Genomic DNA, 22,086 nt, shown 5'->3' with positions numbered 1-22,086 from the left:
CACTGGACAACCACCAATGCACTGAACTCAAACCATAATCAACAATTACCAAAATACCCCTGGAAACCACTGGTCAACCCTTGGTCAAAGACCGGGTCAAAGTCAACCCCTGACTGACCCTACTCGCCGAGTCAACCCTATGACTCGCCGAGTTCCCAACTCAAAACTTCACTCAATCCGCGACCTAACTCGCCGAGTCACCCCGAGACTCGCCGAGTCCAACAACTCTGAGTCCACTCGCACATAACTCACCGAGTCATCCCTTGACTCGCCGATTCTTCGACTCAACCAGAAAATATTAGGACTCTTCGAAAAGACTCGCCGAGTCTATGGCTATCTTCAACCTACTCGCCGAGTTTTTCATCCAACTCGTCGAGTTCCAGTTCATCTTCAAGCAACTCGTCGAGTCCACCCATGTGACTCGCCGAGTACCACCGGTCTGCATCCAAACAGAAGCGTTCCAGACCATGCAATTGATCCAAAACATAGATCTAGCCTCCTACAACTCATCCATCACGTAAAGTGGTAATCTTTACGTGAATCCAAAGAGATCTATGCATTTTGCACATTAGGGCTAAGGTTTGGGACAAGATAGCTTCATCCAACACTCAACACATGGACTTTCCTGCATTCCAACTCTCCTCCATTCCAGATCTGAGGTAGCAACCTCAGATCTAACCTCTAGACTCGAATATCACCCAAGCTAAGCTTCCCTCAAACCCCAAAATGAATAAACAAGATAACAACAGCCTAAGAACGAGATATTACCTCAAAAGAACGCCCCAACCTGCAAGGAACTCAAATCCAAGCAAAGCCCCTTGCTCCACACCTTCAAACTTCCAAACTTTCTTCAACAAATACTTCTCCAAGCCCCAATCCACTCAACAATGGTGCTTCTCCACGATTTTAGGGTTTTAGGCACTCAAAGGGTGATAAAGAGGCTGGGGAGGAAACATAATGCTCTTTATATAGGGCTCAACCCCGAGAATTAGGGTTTTCTCCACTCAGCGCCTACTCGCCGAGTCCATCTCATTGACTCGCCGAGTCGACTATTTAACACGCGACCAAGTCGCGACTCTACTCGCCGAGTCAATCCATGGACTCGACGAGTCACTCTTTCCCAAATTACACTTTTAGCCCTTCCACTCAACTCTTGCAATTTCGGGATGTTACAATTCTCCCCCACTTAAATTAGGCTTCGCCCCCGAAGCCTACAGCAATACAACTCCAAAGATGTTCCCACAACACGCCATATGGCCTTAACCGGGCCAGGTCCCACAAGGCATACCCGTCGAAACTCGAACACACTTTCCCTTCCCTTACGGTGTCCTGACCACCGTCTCTAACCGGGCACCGGCTGTACCCTCTGATAATCACACTCAATAACCAAGAATTACCCAAGATACATTACTTCCCCAAATCTCAATAATCACTCGACCCATAAGGGTTAGAAAACCATGAACCATTGGATCCCCGATCCGAATCCCACTCTATCCATTCCGGGACGACTGAGAGACCCATTCTCAATCTCAGAGCAACTCTCACGAGTTCTCCCCTTGCAACCGCATACACATACTGAACTAGCTCTAACACCCTCAGGTTGGGAAAACCTGATACACTGATAATATCCTCAAACATTCCCCAGGATAAGCCACTAATACATACCCCATACCCTGATCAGAATCACACTGAGAGTTCAAGACTCTCTCCCTGCATCCTTTTCGAGCCTCTTGGCTCTACACCTGCGGAATTCCCTTCGCAACCTCAGCATGCCTCCCAAACCAGATGAGCTCCTATTCCACTGCCGCAAAAATGCGGCTCAAAAACATACTCGAATCACTCTAATCATAACTCTGCTCTACCGCTTTCACTTCCGTGAACTTGCACTCCCTCTCGGAGTTACACCTCACTCTCTCTTCCTTTACCAAGGAAACCACTCGACCACATTGTCACTCCGACAAGTGCCACGGTGCTCGCCCAACGCTACACCACCCCTTCATAGCGTATCTGCTATCCATCCAACACACATACTCTGACTCTCATCGCAGGGACTCTCAAGCCCATGCACTATCTCAACTCACCAAGATCACTTCCCGGGGCCAGACCTTCTAATGCAAACACACTGCGACATACCCAATCCACATCCAACAATACCTGTAGAGTCTTCAGCATGACTGGACCGTCTTACCAGGCCTTCAGTCCATTCTGGACCACTCAACAAGCATTCATCATTTCGAGCTATCGCCCTCGAAAATCCTCCCATGCATACCGTTCTAGCCCTCTGGGGGGGGGGGTTCCGAACTCTAATTCCATCATACACACTCGATCCCAGCCTGCTCCCAGGCCTCCACAATCAAATGCCCTAGGTCTGTATCCCGCCCCGCATGCCCGACACTCGCTCCTATCAGCCTATACTCTGGGATGACAGAACACTGCTGAATCCCAACATCTAAGCACTCTAAAATACTCATCGATCTCCCAGAGAGTTCTCCAACTCTCCCCCACTCATAGCACTGATTAACAACCACCGATCGCCATCACCGACCTTCCAGAACAACCCTGCACAAAGAAAACACTTACACGCTGACTACTTCCCACAAGCATAAACAACCTTAACGAGATCTCACATCAACCCTGATTAGCCCGTTCGAAAGAAACTCAAACTGTATCTAACCACTCTTCGGGAAGCCGATGCTACCCGACCTTCAACCCAATGTCGCATCTCCACTAATAACCCTCACGAATGATAACCAACGAAAGCAAAAAAAACACCAAACAATAAACATACCAAACCTTCAGGGAACAACGGATACCAAGACGAAAACCCGAGACACGAATCCATAACCATGCCAAACCCTCAAGGAACAATGGATACCAGGACGAAAACCCGAAACACAGATCCATAACCATGCCAAACCCTCAAGGAACAACGGATACCAAGACGAAAACCTGAAACACAAATCCATAACCATGCCAAACCCTCAAGGAACAACGGATACCAAGACGAAAACCCGAAACACAAATCCATAACCAGAACCTCAACCAACAAAACGAAGAATACCGCATCAATAACCACACAAAGATACCAGCACAAAAAATACACCACAATAATCGCAAGATAACATGACATCCAGAAAGAAACATACCTGCAGTTGCATCCGGCACTGCTCTGACCTCCTCTACCGCAAGCTAATAAGCACGACCCTGAGCCCTTGGGGGCTCCGCTCCACCTTGACCTTCTCCTGAAATCCTCAAAGTGGCCGGTGCTGGAGCCTGCACCGGTCCCGTGGAAAACTGTGGACAGTTGACCCTCTTATGTCCAACTTGACGACAATGATAGCAAATCCTCAAATCCCGAACCGACGCTAACCGCCGACAATCCCTCACATAGTGCCCCTCCTTTCCGCACTTGCGACATGCACCACCGGACCTGCAAACTCCAGTGTGACTCCACCCACACTTCCCACAAGTGCGGCTGCTCCGATTCCCCCATCCTGGAATCAACGTCTTAGACCGTTTCGTTGCCGGATCCGAATGAACCGGAGCTTGCCTCAACTCACGCAATCTGCAACTCAATCTCTAACTCACGCCGCCTGGCGACCTCCTGCAACTCCAACAACGTCCCACACCTCTGTGCGGACACAAACTGTCTGATGTCTCTCCTTAGCATACTCAGATATCGGGTCATCTGAGCCTGCTCCGAAGCGAACTCAGGGCAAAACATCGCCCTCTCAGTGAACATCCTGGTGATCTCAGTCACCGACTCTGAATCCTACTTCAGCTCAAGGAACTCCTGAGCCAATCTCTCCCTCTCTACCTGCGGAACATAACAAGTACTGAACATCTCTCTGAACTGATCCCATGAAATCGCAGCCCTCTGCGCATCCGAATATGACCCCGTGGTCAACCTCCACCAATCCTTTGCCCCGAGCCTCAACAGGTTCAGAGCACACCTCACCCTCTGATCGGCAGGGCATGAACACATGAACAAACACCCCTCCACGTCCGATAACCATCTCTTAGCAACAATCGGGTTCTGAACTCCATTGAAGGTGGGAGGCTCCGTATTATCGAAGTCCCGATACTGAAAATCCCTATCAGCTCCTCCCCCTACTGCTGCTACAGCCACTGTAGCCGCCGCGACAGCCGTCTCCGTGAGAGTCGCATAGCGCTCACCAAAATACTCAACCATGGCGGTCTTGATCGACCCAAATAGTTCCGGCAGCTCGGCCCGGAACAATGCGGCAACCTCATCATGCAGGCTCTCACGAATCCTCGCATGCAACTCGCACGAGCTCATCTGACCAATAATCTCGGGCGGTACTAACCCGTCCGCAACTCCTCCTCCTGTACCCGATCCTGACTCGGATCCGCTTCCAGCATGCTTCGAAATCTCCATACTGAAAATATACTAGAAAACCTCAGACTATTACCACTATCCCAGGAACCCACTCTCAACCCAACCCTAGAGGTCATGGTTTCCCTGATACGCGTATGGGTCCTGTGCTTTCAGTAGTACAGGCCCATACTACCTTCCACACCTACCCATATTTGTATGAAGTACTTGTTGGGTTTTGAGCATTCTAACACTCCTATGGTGTACATGCAACCCTATAAACCTTGGATCTATGTTTTCTCTATCATACATGCAAATAAGAACTTTCCAAGGCTTTAATCCTAACTAGCATGCCATGAAGATCTCATACTACAAAGTACTAGTTAGATGACATAACTTTTGATGTAACTTGATGTCTTCAAGCTTTAAGAGCTTAAACCCAATAGTGTGGAAGCCTGAAGTGGAATCACAAATCACTAAAACACCTTGGAAGACTTTAGAGAATATGGATACTTGGTTCTCTCTAGTGAAATTGGCTAGCCCTTCTTAGTGTACCACACTAGTGCTAATTTCACCAACCAAGGACATCTTTATATAGTGTGGAGGATTAGGGTTAAACCCTAATACCCATGACCTTTCATTTCCTAGGATCCATGGGTTAAACACTCCATGGACTATCCATGAAAGCTTAGCCCAACCTAAATGAACTTGGCCCATTCCATATATATAAGAGTCCATATTTAATTAGTTCATTTTGATCACTTAATTAATTATAAATTAATTCTTGATCAATACTAATTAAATAATATGATTCCATAATAATATATTAGAACTTATAATATATTAATATGTAATCATAAACATACTATTCTCAAAAGATTATCCATATAAATTGTGTCGGTGAAGTGCAACCCAAATGGACCATGCCGGGTCGGGTCAAGTACATACCAAATATAGTTATGGACTTAGACATTAATCCAACAGTCTCCCACTTGGATAAGTCTAAAACTATTATTGCGTATGACTTCAAGAACCGACTGGCAATCGTAGCTCTCAAAAGCTTCTGTCGAACTCTGACCTTGTAGATGAACTCTGACCTTGTCAATGACTTGTCCATTAGATAAGGGATCATATATTCCTCCATTCTAGATATCATATGGACTGAGACATGGATTATAATCATTCTCTCTATCCATTTGTTGTTTCCCGATTTCCGATTTATGACGACTGACTGATTGAACAAATCAAATCAGTCCTGGCCCGGCCGAGCACTTCCATTTGTCATCATCAAATCATCGAGGGGCCCACAGATATCGCTTTTATCCCGAAGGTAAAAGGAATGGATAAACTTCGACTCATATGGCTTGTTCTACTACTTGTTGAATCATACACAAAGGCACGTTTTATAGCACCGAGTTACCAAATGCGTTTTCGTGCAATCAATGTACTATCAACTCATAGTAACAACTCACATCTCTAGGTTTGAAGAATATAAGATATTATTGTCTCATGATCACTCGTGATAAAATCCATGAAGTGATTCCAATGAGCGCGGGTTGAATCCAATACTCAGAACTTATGAGCACTCATGAGTGTTGTAGCCCTTTGTCCAACACCTTAGACCTCTACAAGCCAACCCATGATAGTCTTAATTCATATCTACTTCCAACATATGACCGACTATGGATGGTTTGAATAACGTAGTCATTCCGGAAGAATAACCTAGTTTATTCGGGAAGTTAAAACATGCAAAATGAAACACAATAATAATGAATCCAATATGGTATCAAAACCTATGAACATAAATAAAACACCTTTTAATTATCACCATATGATTACACATTATTCATTGTATACTGTTTCAACTATCAAATCTATTCTTGAATTTAAAACAATAGTTGTCCCATGCTCCAAGCATGTACACTATGTTTTCTAAACACTAGTCATGCCATACACCAAGTATGCATACTATGTTTGTCTATGATCTTTACTTTGTGAACTAGATCAATTGAACATAACTTCAATGATTCTCTTTTCACATTCCCAAATCCTTACTACAAATGCAAGAATTTCAAATTCATGCCATTTACTGAAATCTGTTAGATTCTAAACTTATGTGCATTAATCCTCTTGTAATGATTATGCACAAAGTCATAAAGACTTGACAAAAAAAAACATTACAGAGCATTCCAACGGAGATCAGCTCCTTGGAAACAACCTTCTTGCATTAAGTTTCCTAATAGTTATAGTTTAGGAGAATGTTATTCATTACTTCTAGTACAACGAAGCACACAAGGAGTCAGTTCATACATGAATCAAACAAACAATGCAGAGAATCAAACAATACCAAAACAGAACATAACAAACAAGTTAGGTTGCTATAGCATGAGAACACACACGTGATCTAATTATACCAATGAATCACAAACTTATTGTTTTAAACAAAAGGTGATAGTTATATTGGGTATACATGATCATATAACTTTAATTTGAGTTACACGGCTTGCAAGAAATTGCGGGGGTCGCGTTTGATGTAACAACCCGTCATTTCAGGTCATCAAAGATCGAGTCTTGTAACCTGTTTGAAAAAGGGATTTGAATATCATCGAAAAATGAAGTATTCAAAAGCTTTGTTTGGAGTACGATATGTAGTAAATATCGTCTTAAGGTTTCCAAACATATAAATAACAAAAAAATCTGAGTTATAACGAAGAAGTTATGACCATTCTAAGTTTTTCGACAAAAAACCGGCGATACGAAGTTATGTAAAAACGCAAAGTTTCAATAAAACACTTTTTGACCTTAGGTGTCCAAATGAAAGTCATAGATATCGTGAAACTACAAACATGCATAAAAAGGACGCTCAAATCAGAGATCGTATGAAAAAGTTATGAATTATTAAAGAAATTCCTTAATCACGTCATTTTAATAAATAAATAATAAAAATAATTTCGGTATTGCCGACAGAATCTAAACGAAAGTTGTAGATCTTAGTCTCACCTACGCGTGGATATAAAGAACGTCGAAAACGGAGTTCGTATGAAGGAGATATGAATTTTTGAAGTTTGATAAATAATTAATATATATTTTTATTCAAAACTTTGGTATTATCCGAAGTCTGAGTCACACTAGTACGCCCCGCGTACACGAGTACGCCCAGTGTACTCAAGGCCTTGGCCTCGGATCGTCCACGTCGCCCCTATGTGAGCCTACGCCCCCGTCCCATCCGAAGTCCGAGGCAGTCGAGGACTCGGTCATGCGTGACGTACGCGTACGCCCCGCGTACGAGCGTACGCCCCGCGTACCGAGGCGGTTCCAGCCTCCTATAAAAGGGATGCGAGGGTTCCCGGAAAAATTGCTCATTCTCTCTCACTTTTCTTGCATTTTGCCTCGTTTTCCGTGCTCGCACTACCCCGAAGCCCTGTTCATTTTGTGCAAGTCCTGAAGGTCGATTTTACTCCCGAGAAATCCCGAGAAAATCCGCCATTTCAAGCCAAAGTTCTGCTCGATTTTCGTCACACCTTCTTCAATCAATCAAGTGAGTTCATACCCCTTTCAAACACACTTTCATTACATCTTAAATGCTTTTATACTCTATAAGGGGGGGGGGGGGAATACAAGTAAACATACGGTTATTATCGTGTATTTTATAAAGTTTCACTTCACTTGTTTTTATCGAATAAATCACTTGTAATTCCTTACTACTATGGAAATCTCTTGTCATACTTTGCGTGCATTAGAATTATACAAAGTATATAGTGATTTTAAATTACCTTTCGTTGCTAAGTCGTTTTATACATTCTGAAAACTTATGATTTATGCTTTGACAAACATTGTGAGAAAGGATAAACTTTGCATACAAAACTATCACCTTAATACAGACTTAGTTGAGGATCCATGAGACGTGTATATCTTCAAACACTACTTTCTTATTAGAAAGTAATGCCGCAAGTCCTGTCTATAACCAGAGTCTCCCGTTTGGAGAACGTGTCAAATGTGTATAGATCTATACGGGAAGTCATGATCCCGCGCCCTGACTGTTAGCTACAGTCCGTCCTTTGGGGTGATAGTTGGCATAATGCTGCCACGCCTGAAGAACATCGTTACAGGCATATTATGTTTAGTATGGTTATAAAACTCATCGGATATACAATTATTATGGTATTATGCTTTTATGAACGAGTAGCTATTAAAACTATTCTTCATCTAACAAATGCGATCTTCGTAGAGCTTTATTATATAAAACTATGACACAACTTTTAAGAACATCGGTTGCTTGCGATTTTCGGTCTTAGAGACTGCCAGTTATGTTAGGAAAATAAGGGTTTTTCCTGTATACAAACCAAACAACTAATAGGAAAATAAGGGATTTTCCTGGTGCAATTATTTACAACTTATAACACGAACATTCATATGCATTTCATACTTTTATAAGAAAATAAGGGATTTTCTTGGACAACACAACAATTCATATCTCAACCATTAGGGAAAATATGGGATTTTATGGATCTAATACATTCATTTACAACACAACAAATCATAACTCTTTACATTTGAAATACTGCGTTTTCTGGAAAACATACACGAACTTTCGAATGGCGTACATTTTCTCAAAACACTACTCATGAACTCACCAACTTAATTGTTGACACTTTCTCTTTGAAATAACTTGTATTCTCAGGGAACCGCTAAGTAGGTTTGGAAATCAACTTTTGGGATTGACGCGCTGGCGTTAATTACTTCTTTTTGAAAGATGTTTATGTATTTACCTTTTGAACATGTAATGAATACAATTATGTAAACATTTTTAAAAACCTTTATATATGTATGGTGGTGTGTACTTTCCTTTCTATGAACTGTTATGATACTGAATATGATGTCGTCCGCCCCCGAACGTTTCTGCCGTTCTGGTTTGGGGGTGTGACAGATTGGTATCTGAGCTTTGTTTATAGGGAATTAAGTATATCAAAACCATTTCTTTTTGGTATACAACTATAAACTCAACTGGGCAAAAAAACTCCGAGAAAAGTCATACTTTTGAAATTAAATTTATTTAGTTTTAAGGTAAGCATGCACTCATTTCATACTAATAACCGTTTCATATCAAATAACTCTATAAGTATTATAAATAAGTTGTGCAGTACAGGTACGCCTTGGGACATGTAATCGGAACTGGGAAGAATATAGCCTGATCAACTATATTTGTCTGAGAGCCGACTAACGTATGCCAGGGAGTGTCTGCAAGGGACAACAAATTTAAAACTTACCAAAAGCATATCGTTAAAGAATACTAAGGGAGTATTCGAGTGCCTTCAACCATTAAACTTAAGGGTAAGTTTCATGTGCTCTAGCTTATAGTAAATTCTTAACCCTATTCTCGTACAGACTAAATGGCAGGATTCCATCACCTTAATGACCCCTACTACCCCAACCAAGGTAATGGAGGATGGATCGAAGAAGATCCTGAAGAAGACGAAGAGCCTATAGAGTTGGAGGAAGGAGATGACTCTGGCACAGATTCGGAGCCAGAAATTCTCAATCCACTAATCCCACAACCTCCCATCCACGTGAGGAACTTCCAAGGACCCACTCCTATGTGGGGAAGTCACCTCCATCATTGGAGCCAACAACAAAGCTTACACCCTCCCTACGGCATGTGCCGAGACTTCTATGATGTTAGTGGCGGGGGATCAACAGACCGAGCACTTCTAGTCATGGTTAGCAAACTCGCCAACCAGTGCTATCAATCCGGAGTGCAAGCCAACCGAATCCGAGAGGTCAACGTGGAAGTACAAATCCACACGGCCGACATCAACCGCCTAGAGATGTTGCAGAACGACATCCACCTTTGCGCCGAAGCATTCCAAGAACAAGCAAATGCAACCTTCACAGAATTGAGGGAACAACAAGCTGCATTTGATAGGCGCCTCATGGAGTCAAAGCATTCCGGCACGGAGTCGAGCTCCAAGCGAAAACCGCGCCGCAAGTAGTGCTTACCCGACTCTCAATTTTCGTTAAAAATCAGGACTTCGGATAAAAATATTATTTTCTTTAAAATTTTCTGTAATCGGAGACCTTTAGAAAGGTCAAGAACTTTTGTCTAGACTCAGATGTAACACAACTATATATATATATATATATATATATATATATATATATATATATATATATATATATATATATATATATATATATATAAAAGGGCATATACCTTTCTTGTTGTTAATTATGTGTAGTTCGTTCAATTCATAAGTACATCTATTCAAACTTTATTTTCAAGCTCAAAGCCCTGTGTTGGTCAAACCCAATTTCTTAGAACTATTAAACGTTAACTCAATATCATTCAACTCTAAACTACCAAAACTTATAAATCTTTCATTTTCTTTTGGCAGCGCGATGCCTCCTCGTCCAAACCTAAGGCCCAGACCGGGCACGGCACCACCTCCACCACCAACGTATGATCCGGCCACTGTCCAGGCTGCTATCACAGCAGCCGTAACTGCAGCCCTCTCGCAAATAAACTCCAACGGAAATGGAGGGGCAGGTAGTGGTCAAGTAAGAGAATGTACTTACAAGGAGTTCTCTAACGCTAAGCCAAAAACTTTTAATGGAATTGGAGGAGTCATTGCGCTAATGCAATGGTTCGAAAAGACCGAAACAGTTTTTGAGATCTGGTCATGCCAAGAAGCAAGCAAGGTTAAATTCGCTACTTGCACCTTCATAGATCGAGCCCTCACTTGGTGGAAAAGCCATGTGAATTCGGTAACGCTCATTGTCGCCAACGCCATGATTTGGGAGGATCTGAAGGTTCTACTACTGGAAGAATACTGCCCAAGAGGCGAAGTGCAAAAGCTTGAGCAGGAGCTTTGGAATCTGAAAATGACTGGGTCTGACCTAGTCGCCTACACAGCTAGGTTCAACGACCTCGCTGCATTGTGCCCTACCATGGTCAACCCGGAATCAAAGAAGGTTGAAAGTTACATTTGGGGGTTGTCACCCCAGATTCAAAGGCATGTCCTAGCATCCAACCCTATTACCTACAACAGTGCTAAACGCCTGGCTCAGCGACTCATCAACCACAGAGTAAAATAGGGTACCATGGCAGCAACCGCAAATCCATCTAAGGAGGCTCAGGGCCAGAGTAGGCCTTGGAACAAGAGGAGGGGACAAACCCTCCAGGAGAACCCCAAGAAACAACAAGTAGTAGCGACCCACGCTATGACTGTACCTGCCAACCCTGCCCCCACAAGCTCATATAATGGGAAACTTCCTAAGTGCAACCAATGCAAATTCCACCACCACAGTCCTTGCCATGATCTTCAATGCACCAGGTGCAATAAGAAGGGACATACAGCCTGCTATTGCAAAGAGCCAACCCAACCATCCGCCCCCACTGCTAATACCGGAGTAAGCCGTGCCTGCTTTGAGTGCGGAGACACGGGGCACTACCGCAGGGACTGCCCAAAGGCAAACAACCGGAATACCGGCGGAAGGGGCTGAGTTTTCGCAATGGGACAAGATGAAGGCATTGCGGACCCTACTATTGTTACGGGTACGTTTCTTCTCGATAACTCGTATGCATTCATTTTGTTTGATAGTGGAGCGGAAAGGAGTTTTGTGAGTCACGACTTTAAAGACCTGCTAAAATCAATACCATAATCATTAAGTGAACCATTCATAGTAGAAATGGCCAACGGGAAACCCGAAGGCACTAAGGAGATATACTTAAACTGCACCCTAACTTTAAACGATAATCCCTTTTCAATCAGCCTCATGCTAGTCTCGATTAAGAGTTTCGATGTCATCGTTGGCATGGATTGGCTGAGTTCTCATCATGCGGCCATTTTATGTTACGATAAGGCCGTTCGCCTTAATCTGCCAACCGGCGAAACTTTCATTGTCTTGGGCGACAAACCCAGTACCACTCTTCGTATCATCTCAAGTATCCAAGCTCAGAAATGCCTACGCAAGGAGTGTTACGCGTTTTTGGCACATGTTGTAGATGTGAAACGCGAAGTCCAGGACGTTAAGAATGTGCCCGACGTATGCGATTTTCCCGACGTTTTTCCCGAGGACCTTCTGGGGATACCTCCCATGAGACTAGTCGAATTCAGAATCGATCTGGTTCCCGAAGCTACCCCAGTAGCCAAAGCACCCTATCGATTAGCCCCGGCAGAAATGCAAGAGCTATCCAGCCAACTAAATGAGCTACTTGGAAAAGGATTCATCAGGCCGAGCTTCTCGCCATGGGGAGCACCCGTGTTGTTCGTGAAAAAGAAGGATGGATTATTCAGAATGTGCATCGACTACCGAGAACTCAACAAACTTACCATCAAGAACCGATACCCCCGACCCCGAATCGATGACTTATTCGACCAACTCCAAGGGGCCAACTACTTCTCCAAGATCGATTTGAGATCGGGATATCACCAGCTGCGAGTCCTGGAGAGTGATGTTCCCAAGACGGCCTTCCGAACGAGATACAGACATTATGAGTTCGTAGTGATGCTGTTCGGATTAACCAATGCCCCGGCCGTATACATGGATCTAATGAATCGGGTATGTCGTCCATTCTTGGATAAGTTTGTAATAGTATTCATAGACGACATACTCATTTATTCAAAGAATAAAGAAGAGCATAGTAAACATCTAAGGCAAGTCTTAGAGAGGTTATGAACTGAGAGACTGTATGCAAAATTCTCAAAATGTGAGTTTTGGATTAGAAAGGTGGACTTCCTCGGTCACGTGGTCAGCAAGGAAGGAATCCACATGGATCCATAAAAAATCAAGGCTATCAAAAACTGGTCTGCATCAACTACACCAACAGAAATTCGCCAATTTGTAGGTCTTGCTGGTTATTATCGAAGGTTTATTCACCGCTTTAACCCAGAAAGGTGTGACCTACCACTGGGGAGAAAAGCAAGATGCTGCATTTCAGACTTTGAAACAGGCCCTTTGCAGTGCACCCATCCTTTCTCTTCCAGAGGGGACCGAAGATTTTGTGGTGTATTGCGACGCTTCGAAGCAAGGGATGGGATGTGTGCTAATGCAGAGGGGAAAAGTTATTGCATATGCCTCACGACAACTGAAAACGCATGAGGTCAACTACACCAGTCATGACTTAGAACTTGGGGCGGTGGTCTTCGCTCTTAAAATCTGGAGACACTACCTATATGGTACCAAGTGCACTATCTTTACAGACCACAAGAGCCTCCAACACATCTTCAACCCGAAGGAGTTAAACATGAGACAGCAACGTTGGGTCGAATTGCTCAACGACTATGACTGTGAGATTCGCTATCATCCGGGAAAGGCAAACGTCGTGGTGGATGCCCTTAGTCGTAAGGAGTACCCTGGCTGAAGAGTGAAGTCATTAGCCATGTCGATCCATTCGCACCTGTCAGCACAAATCAAGGAAGCTCAAATAGAGGCCTTGAAACCCGAAAACGTGACGGGTGAGACCCTTAGGGGAATGGACAAGAACTTAGAAATCAAGAGTGACGGAGCACGCTACCTCATGAACCGAATATGGACGCCCAAGTTTGGTGGATTCAGAGAGGTAGTTATGAGCGAGGCACACAAGACTCCATACTCCATACACCCCGGGTCAGACAAGATGTATCAAGATCTCAAGCAACTTTACTGGTGGCCAAACATGAAAGCGGAGATCGCTACATATGTGAGCAAGTGTTTGACTTGCGCCAAAATAAAAATAGAACACTAGAAACCCTCAGGGCTACTCCAACAACCTGAAATACCTGAGTGGAAATGGGAGCAGATTTCCATGGACTTCATAACAAAACTACCCAAAACTCAAGGTGGCCAAGATACTATTTGGGTAGTCGTCGATAGATTAACCAAGTCCGCTCATTTCTTACCGATCAAGGAAACTGATAAAATGGAAAAGCTATCGAGAATATACATTTGAGAGATCGTACGACTCCATGGAGTGCCAACGTCTATCATCTCGGACAGAGACAACAGATTCACCTCCAGATTCTGGCAATCATTGCAAAAATCCATGGGAACAAGATTGGACATGAGTACAGCCTATCACCCCCAAACTGATGGACAGAGTGAGAGGACGATCCAAACCTTGGAAGACATGCTGCGAGCATGTGTAATCGACTTTGGTAAGGCATGGGATGTTCACTTACCTTTGGTCGAGTTCTCCTATAACAATAGTTATCATACTAGTATCAAGGCTGCTCCATTTGAAGCCCTTTACGGCCGTAAGTGCAGATCACCTCTGTGCTGGACGGAAGTGGGCGACACACAATTAGCAAAAGGTCTAGTCCCTGATAGCACCCTCACTGGTCCGGAGATCATCAGAGAAACTACTGAAAAGATCGTGCAAATACAAGAGCGACTGAAATCCTCAAGGGATAGGCAAAAGAGCTATGCCGACAAAAGACGTAAACCCTTGGAATTTCAGATTGGCGATCGTGTACTACTGAAGGTCTCACCCTGGAAGGGTATGATACACTTTGGAAAACGTGGAAGCTGAATCCTAGGTACATTAGACCCTTCGAAATCATTTCAAGAGTTAGTCCAGTGGCCTACAAACCCCGACTTCCAATCGAGCTTAACAAAGTACATCCTGTATTCCACGTATCACACCTGAAGAAGTGTTTGTGCTACGAAACACTTGTAATTCCACTTGATGAAATCGAACTAAATGAAAATCTTAACTTTGTGGAAGAACCCATCGAGATCATGGATAGGGAAGTTAAACAAACTAAACAGAGCCGCATTCCAATAGTAAAGGTCCGATGGAATGCTAAGAGGGGACCTGAGTTCACATGGGAACGAGAAGATCAAATGCAACAGAAGTATCCACACCTTTTCCTCAGCCCCTAAAAATTTCCTTTTGTATTAAAATTTCGGGACGAAATTCCCTCTAACGGGGGGATGATGTAATAACCCGTCATTTCAGGTCATCAAAGATCGAGTCTTGTAATCTCTTTGAAAAAGGGATTAGAATATCATCGAAAAATGAAGTATTCAAAAGCTCTGTTTGGAGTACGCTATGTAGTAAATATCGTCTTAAGGTTTCCAAACATATAAATAACACAAAAATCCGAGTTATAACGAAGAAGTTATGACCATTCTAAGTTTTTCGACAAAAAAACCCGCGATACGAAGTTACGTAAAAACGCAAAGTTTCAATAAAACACTTTTTGACCTTAGGTGTCTAAATGAAAGTCATAGATATCGTGAAACTACAAACGTGCATAAAAAGAACGCTCAAATCGGACATCGTATGAAAAAGTTATGAATTATTAAAGAAATTCCTTAATCACGACATTTTAATAAATAAATAATAAAATTAATGTTGGAATTTGCCGACGGAATCTAAACGAAAGTTGTAGACCTTAGTCTCACCTACGCGTGGCTATAAAGAACGTCGAAAATGGAGTTCGTATGAAGGAGATATGAATTTTTGAAGTTTGATAAATAATTAATATATATTTTTATTCAAAACTTCGGTATTATCCGAAGTCTGAGTCACACTAGTATGCCCCGCGTACATGAGTACGCCCAGTGTACTCAAGGCCTTGGCCTCGGATCGTCCACATCACCCCTATGTGAGCCTACGCCCCCGTCCCATCCGAAGTCCGAGGCAGTCGAGGACTCGGTCATGCGTGACGTACGCGTACGCCCCGCGTACCGAGGCGGTTCCAGCCTCCTATAAAAGGGATGCGAGGGTTCCCGAAAAAATTGCTCATTCTCTCTCACTTTTCTTGCGTTTTTCCTCGTTTTCCGTGCACGCACTACCCCGAAGCCCTGTTCATTTTGTGCAAGTCCCGAAGGTCGATTTTACTCCCGAGAAATCCCGAGAAAATCCGCCTTTTCAAGCCAAAGTTCTGCTCGATTTTCGTCACACCTTCTTCAATCAATAAAGTGAGTTCATACCCCTTTCAAACACACTTTCATTACATTTTAAATGCTTTTATACTCTATAAGGGGGGGAATACAAGTAAACATATGGTTATTATCGTGTATTTTATAAATTTTCACTTCACTTGTTTTTATCGAATAAATCACTTGTAATTCCTTACTACTATGGAAAACTCTTGTCATACTTTGCGTGCATTAGAATTATACAAAGTATATAGTGATTTTAAAGTACCTTTCGTTGCTAAGTCGTTTTATACATTCGGAAAACTTATGATTTATGCTTTGACAAACATTGTGAGAAAGGATAAACTTTGCATACAAAACTATCACCTTAATACAGACTTAGTTGAGGATCCATGAGACGTGTATATCTTCAAACATTACTTTCTTATTAGAAAGTAATGCCGCAAGTCCTGTCTATAACCAGAGTCTCCCGTTAGGAGAACATGTCAAATGTGTATAGATCTATACGGGAAGTCATGATCCCGCGTCCTGACTGTTAGCTACAGTCCGTCCTTTGGGGTGACAGTTGGCATAACACTGCCACGCCTGAAGAACGTCGTTACAGGAATATTATGTTTAGTATGGTTATAAAACTCATTGGATATACAATTATTATGGTATTATGCTTTTATGAACGAGTAGCTATTAAAACTATTCTTCATCTAACAAATGCGATCTTCGTATAGCTTTATTATATAAAACTATGACACAACTTTTAAGAACATCGGTTGCTTGCGATTTTCGGTCTTAGAGACTGCCAGTTATGTTAGGAAAATAAGGGTTTTTCCTGTATACAAACCAAACAACTAATAGGAAAATAAGGGATTTTCCTGGTGCAATTATTTACAACTTATAACACGAACATTCATATGCATTTCATACTTTTATAAGAAAATAAGGGATTTTCTTGGACAACACAACAATTCATATCTCAACCATTAGGGAAAATATGGGATTTTATGGATCTAATACATTCATTTACAACACAACAAATCATAACTCTTTACATTTGAAATACTGCGTTTTTTGGAAAACATACACGAACTTTCGAATGGCGTACATTTTCTCAAAACACTACTCATGAACTCACCAACTTAATTGTTGACACTTTCTCTTTGAAATAACTTGTATTCTCAGGGAACCGTTAAGCAGGTTTGGAAATCAACTTTTGGGATTGACGCGCTGGCGTTAATTACTTCTTTTTGAAAGATGTTTATGTATTTACCTTTTGAACATGTAATGAATACAATTATGTAAACATTTTTAAAAACCTTTGTATATGTATGGTGGTGTGTACTTTCCTTTCTATGAACTGTTATGATACTGAATATGACGTCCTCTGCCCCCGAACGTTTCCGCCGTTTTGGTTTGGGGGTGTGACATTTGGTTCCCTTAATCTCTTGACAGGGAGAGCATCTAGTAGGGGTTCTAGCCTTCACATTATGACCATAATAAAACAAATATGTTTTTAGGTTATTAGTAAGTCCACATGTCAGTATAAACGACATATGTGTACTTACTTTTCCCATTACTTTCATAAAGTGACCGTACCAATTGAAAGTTGAACTATTTTCTAGTCAAGATAGTTATAAACTAAGGAGAATATACTTTTACATACGAAAATAGGAATAGTCGAGTCTAGCACATAACAGAAGATGCCTTGGTAGAAGGCTACGATTAAAAGTTAGGACTATAATGCTAGTCTTATGATTCCTTAATGTATACATCACAGGATACATATATACCAATAGGTTCCGACAGCTAACAGGATGTGTGCTCTCCGCTTCATTTCCTATTCCTCGTTGGGTTGTCGGCTTGGAATGGACTCACCCAATCTATTATGTACCCGATTCTATATACATGTATGCTTAGGATACAATAAGTCATCATAAGGGTATACAAAACTAGGAACTTCCCAGTAAAGGGTTTAATCCATTTTATTAAGCTAGTACAATTTTAAGGACCTTAGGTGAGTAACTCTGTAATACCTTAGATTATACACCATGTTTATATATAAAACCAATACCCAATAGGTAGTTGGATGTGTGTTTCTGTCTTACTTCCTATTCCCCGTTGGGTTGTGGGCTTAGGGCAGATTCACTTAATTAGCTTTGTATCCGATATTGAATTATATATAGCAGTATAAACTAAGCTATTATAAAAGTAGTCACTATGGTCACCATTTTTACTATAAGAAATATAGGTTTTCTTAAAGAACTTTTCATTAAATATAAAGGAACCATTACAATAAACTCCATGAGTAACAAGTGAATACACCAGGGTTATATATGATAACGATCTAACAACTAATGGGATGTGTGCTATCCGCCTTACTTTCTGTTCCCCGTTGGGTTGTGAGCTTAGGGCAGATGCGTACAATTGATTATTTGTTTACTCTGAGTTTTATATAACTTGTACCCACTTAGTACCCATAGAAAGGCTTGTAGTGTCATTTTACTTGCCTTTCATTCAAGTAGGAAATATATGATTTTCTAGGAGGAACAGGCGAACCTTTTTTTCAAAACAAAACTTACAGCTTACACCACTTTTACATATACATTTTCAAACAAGATTTTACAGCTTACTCACATCACTAAAATCTTATGAACTCACCAACTTAATTGCTGATCAATGCTTTCAAATACATTTTATTTTCAGGAGACTATTAGACATGTGCTCGTGCTGGGGATTCAAAAGATGAAGCGTTATAGCTTCAAGTCTTGTTTTGTTATTTGCGTATGTATTCCATGTTTTGTGAACACACACATTGTAAACACTTTCTTTCTAAATGAAATGGTTTTTCATTACTTGATTACCATATACATACCTCGTGATACTAAACATGACGTCCTCCACCCCTGAACGATTCCGTCGTTCCGGTTTTGGGGTGTGACAGAAGTGAACTAAGTATATCAACCGATAAAAGATATACAGCTATAAATATAATGGGGCTTAAGTGCTCTGGATAACAATATATTTTAGAGTACAACTACGAATTATAAAAATATACCTACTTGCTCATACATGTACATAATAGAACTAGTGTCACGAGGAGAACAGAACTAAAGTATTTAACTGAACAGTTATGTAATCATAGCTAGGATCAATATAGCCTGATCAACTATACTCATTCGAGATGTGACCGACATGTGTTTGGGAATGATGTGGTGTTGCAACAGAGTTAAAACCTACCTGAACACCAGTCAAGAGAACACAGAACGAGTAGATTCAGAGTTAGAATACTATAGGAGTATTTTAGTCCAGATAAATAACTTATGTGAGAATTTAAAAGACCTTTATGGATAAGTCTATAATGTTGCAAGCTATATTCCTAAAGTTTTATATATATAACCAGGATCTTATAGACATAGAATAGGTGGCCTACGCTTCGCTATCCATTCTTCTTAAGGGTGTAGTGTTGGAGTGGGATCACTTATTCGAAGGTCTATTTAATCTTCAATTATAGACAAACTTGTGTACCTTGTACAATTATAGGGGGATTCCGTAAGGATCACCCCATAAAGTTACCTTAAAGCTCATAGGTTCTTTAGTCACTTTCATTCTCGCACAACAAGCCCAGATAAATGTAACCACTTCCTCATAGTATACAATAGAAGAATCTAGGAGGAGCAAGGTCAAGTTCATGAGAAGTTTTCAAGGAAAGACCAGCCAAAGTAAATGAAACGTATTACACGTCACACTAAAAATTATTAATCATGTTAATTTATCGAGCGAGTGGAAACACTGGTCACATTTCATGTGTTAGGATTATTTTCTTACATGCAGCTGGTAACAGGTATTCAGGAAACAGATATTCATTCAAGGATTGTTATTTCATATTCATAGAGTTTATTAGGTATAGACTTATTTATGAATTGTTTCTAGAGCCTGGTGGAAGTCAGGACCCGATACATCCAGAACTAGGATAACCTTGTATTTTCAACTTTCAGCTTGTGTCCATTTCTACAAACTTATTCCGTTTCATCTTTGTTTTCTTACAGCAGAGATGCCTCCTCGTAGATCACCCAGACACACTACTCTGATAACTCCAACGCCGCCTCCTTCACAAATAGATATGGCAACTATAAACAATGCAGTGGTCATGGCTGTGGCAACAGCCATGGATCAATATCACCCCATCAGTATAGCTGGAGGTGAAACGCCTACGGATTCTACCCAAGGTGAGGCCCCTGTGCGCCCGAGAGAGTTCTCCTACAAGGACTTCACCAAATTCCATCGATTGTCCTTTAATGGGACTGAAGGAGTCATTGCCCTCATGCAATGGTTAGAGAAAATAGAGGCGATCTTCGAAATCTGTTTATGCCTAGAAGGAAGAAAAGTGAAATTTGATGCCTGCACCTTCTCTGGCAAGGCCCTAACATGGTGGAACAGCCATGTTAAGTCACTGACCCTATCAGTTTCTAACTCATTAGGTTGGGAAAACCTCAAAGAGTTAATGCGGGAAGAATACTGCCTGTTAGGCGAGATTCAAAAACTGGAACAAGAACTGTGGGATCTCACTATGGTCGGCTTAGACATAGTGACCTACACTGGCCGGTTCAACGAACTAGCAACTCTATGCCCCGAGATGATTACCTCGGAGAGCAAGAAGATAGAAAGATACATTTGGGGTCTGACTGCTCTGACCTAAGGAAATTAACTGTGTTCTAACCCAACCACGTTCGATAGTGCTAAACACCTAGCTCAACAAATCATCGACCATGGAGTCCACCATGGTGTAAAAGTCCCTATTCCTGAGCCATCAAGGGAAGAGGACTATAATCAGAAGTCGGAGAACAAGAGAAGAAGAAGCAAACAACACAAGACACCCAGGAAGAGCAACGAGCGAGTACTATGTATGCCGCTATGACGCCTACTACTTGAGCACCTGCTAGTCGATATGATGGAAACCTTCAGAAGTGTGGAAAGTGCAACATTCACCACACCAGAGTATGCTGGGAAATGCAGTGTCCGAACTGCCACAGAAAGGGACACGCCATCCGTTACTGCAGGGCACCAGCTCAATCGATCTCCCAAGTCTTCGGAGCTGAAGAAAACCAAGCCTGCTATGGATGTGGTGAGACTGGTTATCGTCATAGGGACTGCCCAATAATAAGGAAATCATGAGCGGATGGACGTATTCTAATGATCACCGCAGGAGAATCTACCCCGGAGTCGTTGACAAACAGTGGTATGTTTTCAAAATAGTAATTACTTTAAAAAATAATTTATATTCATATAAGATTAAAATTTAGGGATGACACTTAAAAGTAACTATAACAACTCACATGATTGAAGTAGGTCACAATATTCAAGAGAACTAAAAGATCCGTTAGAGAAGCTATTATGGCTCACCATATACAACAGGGTTGTGCATAACTAAGATGTTGCAAACTTTGAGTGAGTGACTCCGCTTAGGTACCCTTTCCTTAATTGGTTGAGGATTTGAGGCAGAGATACTCAGTCGACTGCCTGGTTCATCCTAATTATTCATAACTTGTATATGACATGCGATGGTAGTGGTACCATGGAGGATTATGGTATATAAGTATCCCTATAGTTAATAGAACACTTTTGTTCGTATGTATGCGCACATAGTGGTACGATACGTAGGAGTGTTAACCTCAAATAGAAAACAGGAAACACGAGACCAGTTAGAAGGAGTACATTGTCTAACATACTAGGAGTATAGAATCGAGTATACCAGGGATACAGCGTCGCTTATTAGACGTTTCTTTCATTTGACCAAAAATTTGTTCAGTATAGAGTCTGTTGTTTTTGTTGGGTTATGAGCATTCTAACACTCCTAAGTGTACATGCAACCCTAAATACCTTGGATCTATGTT

The sequence above is a fragment of the Lactuca saligna genome, chromosome 9 (assembly GCF_052625555.1).
Source record: "Lactuca saligna cultivar CGN05327 chromosome 9, ASM5262555v1, whole genome shotgun sequence".
Classification (NCBI taxonomy): domain Eukaryota; kingdom Viridiplantae; phylum Streptophyta; class Magnoliopsida; order Asterales; family Asteraceae; genus Lactuca; species Lactuca saligna.
This window is presented reverse-complemented; position numbering follows the sequence as displayed.